At 45.7% G+C, this 3,447-nt stretch overlaps 1 pseudogene; it reads right to left on the reverse strand.

Moving 5' to 3' along the window:
* Positions 1-1,728: 1,728 nt before the first annotated feature.
* LOC109452478 (programmed cell death protein 4 pseudogene) lies at positions 1,729-3,204 on the reverse strand (annotated as a pseudogene).
* Positions 3,205-3,447: the final 243 nt, after the last annotated feature.

Raw genomic sequence — 3,447 nt, forward strand, 5'->3', positions numbered from 1 at the left:
GGGTCTTTGCAGACGTGTTTAGTTAGGATCTCTAGGTGAGATCATTCTGGATTCTCCGGGCATTCCCAAAATCCGATGACAAGTGGGACAGAAGCCACAGACACAGGCGAGAAGAGGGGAGGCCCTGTGAGGAGGGGAGCAGAGCCCCAAGCCCAGGGACGCCTGCAGTCAGCAGACACTGGAGGAGACCTGGAAGGATGTCCCCCAGGCCTTCAGAGGGCGTGCGGCCGGCCAGCACCCTGATGTCAGACTCCTGGCCTCCACACCTGGGAGGCAAGTTCTGCGGTGTTCAGCCAGCAAGTGAGTGGTCATTTGGTCCAGCAGCCTTCGAAACAGGCTGGCGAGTTGGATGCAGTGTGTGAGATGAGTCTAGCTCAGCGCTGGAGATGGATGCCTGATAATGGCCTGTGTATAATCATCGAAGGCCACGGCTCTGAAAGCAGTCTGCAGGGAATTACTGCAGACGGAGAGGGGAGGGCCGTGAGAGGAGGAAAGCATGCCCGTTCCTGGGGCACTTCCACAGGCAGCAGCCAGGAAAGCAGCGGCCCCCCCCCAGGAGCGTGGTGGGGGGAGCAGCCAGGGAAGGAGTGACGTCCCTGAAGCTAGAGTGCCAGGGGCAGAGTGGCCAGCTTTGTAAAATGCTGCGGCAGGCTGAGAGGCATGAGGACCGAGACTTGACCACTGGGTTTGCTGAGGTGGAGATGGGCCATGACCTTGCCAAGGAGGGCTTCAGTGGCGAGGCAGAAAAACGTCTTAAGAGACTTCCCAAGGTCACCCAGCTAGTGGAGTTGCAGAGCTCAGAGAGAGAGAAACGTGTAAACATTGATTGCTCCCTTCTGCTTTGTTATGTGGCTCGAAAAGGGGCGTTCACAAAAGTAGAGGTGGGATAAATGCTACTTACGCAGTTTATTGATACAATAGTAATCATCATCATAACTGCCTTTTATTGAATATTTATGGGCTAAGCCGTGTTTTTAATGATATAAAAATATGCGTATGTAATTTTCTTTTTCTTCTTTTCTTTTTCTTTAAAGAATCAACACTGCTTCACACGTTTCATTTTGTCATACATTCTTCTAGAACCAGGTTCATTTTTCCAGTTTTGTAGAAGAACAGATGTTCCAGCCACCATTTGCTTAACTGTGTAGTCTTTAAGACCCATCAGTGTGTTCCCTGGAAAGATGAACAAGTCTCATGACTGACTCATTTTCTTAAAATTCTTTAAGACAAAGAAATAACTTTTTTTTTCCGTTTACTCCCAAAGCACAGTATTTCAACAGCAGCAGCCAATGTGGGGTTTTCGCAGCTTAACTTTACCCCCTAAATAAAGCTTTGTGTCAACCAGTGATTTTTCTACAAAAACATTGTCCTTGAAAGAAAGGAGTGGCAGTCAGACATCAATGCAAAACTTGGAATGATTAGGTCATAAACACGGCACTTACAAAATGTAGCTTATGAGAATATTCCACTTAAGAAATGGTTACTTTTCTGTTTTCTGTCCCTCCTTTATACCCTCAAAAAAAAGAAAGAAAGCAAACGAAAACACTTCCTTTAAAAGTTCCCCTTAAATGTAAGTCTATAAAATTTCAGAAATGCCTTGTACCCAAAACAAGTGCTTTAAAACAAACAAAATAAAACACCTGTGCCAACAACTCTTACATTTCAGATAAATGTTTTTTTTTTGTTTTGTTTTTTTTTTAACATCTAAGACTGCAAGAGTTCTTACATTCAGTAGCTCTCTGGTTTAAGATGACCTACGTCTCCTTCACTTACAAAACATTTTCTGCCCCTTGAAGGACAAAGATCTCTGAGGTGCTTGGAAATTGTTCCAGCCTGAAAACATTCTTCTACAAACCGCTCAAGCGCAGAGTATGAATGTGGGACATCCAGATTAATGTCCATAATTTCACTATAAATTCTCTCATGACCTCTTTTCATTTGGTCTAGAGTAATGGTAGAAGATTTCCAAAGGGATTTTAATAAATCCAAAATCCTCTTAAATGTATTTTCTCCGGTTGACTCCAAAACCATTACAGTGGCTTCATATACTAGCTCATGGTGAAAATGAGGTACTTTCAGTTCCTTAAGGCAATGTTCAGCTTCAGCTACGTCTCCAGGGAGTAAATACTCTTTCAGCAGCATGTCAGTCTCTTTAAGAAGGTGAGTAACAGATTGCTGCCCCCTCCGGAGCCCCACACGCTTGCTGTCTTTCCCCTTCCCACCTTGAGACACACTCAGGAGCACAGTCCCTCGTGCAGAGCAGCTCCAGCCTATACACGATCTACAGTTCCTTTGTGACTGTCAATATAGGTCTAACATAAAGTTCAGTCTCCAACAGCTCTAGCAGTAAACTGGCCCACCACCTGTGGTGCTCTAGGAGTATCCAATGCTAATCCACGTAGATCTTTCAGCAATTTATCAAATGATTTCTCTACATCATTTGTGCTCATTACTGTCTCACAGAGGTCAGAGAGCAGCTTAGATGCCATTTCTCTGTGACTAGCCTTCCCCTCCAATGCTAAGGACACTGTCAACACTGGTACTCCACTTTTCATTTCACCAAGGTTTGAATCTCGTAGCATTTCCACAACTTCGGTAGTATCTCCATGCTCATAATACTCCTGTATGATTGGTGTTACAGTCTCCTCAAATGCCGTTTCATCCAAAGGCAAAACAGCAGTTTCATAAACACAGTTCTCCCGGTCATCATCGCACTGAGGATCTTTCACGTCCGCCTCCTCCACATGATGTACCTGCCCAGCTGTGCCCCAGGCGCCTTTGCCTCCTGCACCACCTGTCTTTGGTAGCCCCCCTCCTTTCCCAGGCCTGGACTGCCTATCTAGCAGGCTTCCCTTTGGACTGGTTGGTACAGTCACTGCACTTCTAAGGGCTTCTCTTCCATTCTCATTGACTGAATCGTCGCTGCCAGAGTCCCGGGAGGAGTGTTTCTGTAGTCACCTTTTTGCCTTGGCATCAATTCAAGCTCCATTAACGGAAGATGCTGAAATCCAGTTTCCATTTATCTCATTCTTTACACCCTCAGTCGCAGCACTTCCTTCATCGCCAGAAAAGAGAGAGTCGCTTAAGTTGTCAGGATCTGTGGGGTTTACATTCAGTATCTGCTCATTGTCTACATCCATTGTGTCTTAATTTCACTTGCACTGATTAAATTACCAAACGGAAGTCTTCCTTTGGTGTCTATTTCCCTCGGACCGCCGCGGCCGCCGCCGATCATCCATGTCCCCGGACAACGGCCTAACCCCGGTCCTCAGCCTCTGCGCCGCCTCTGAGAGTCTCTGGCCTATAATTTTATTTTTCCATCAGCTCTGAGAAGTAGGCTTCATTTGCATTTTACAGTTAAGGAAAAAGAAATTATCTTTGGGGATTCATGCTTTATCATAGTCAGAACCTCAACCATCAAATGACTCCAGACTGGTATCTAGGATG

The sequence above is a fragment of the Rhinolophus sinicus genome, chromosome 15, assembly GCF_057876585.1.
Source record: "Rhinolophus sinicus isolate RSI-liver-muscle chromosome 15, RSI-T2T, whole genome shotgun sequence".
Taxonomy (NCBI): Eukaryota; Metazoa; Chordata; class Mammalia; order Chiroptera; family Rhinolophidae; genus Rhinolophus; species Rhinolophus sinicus.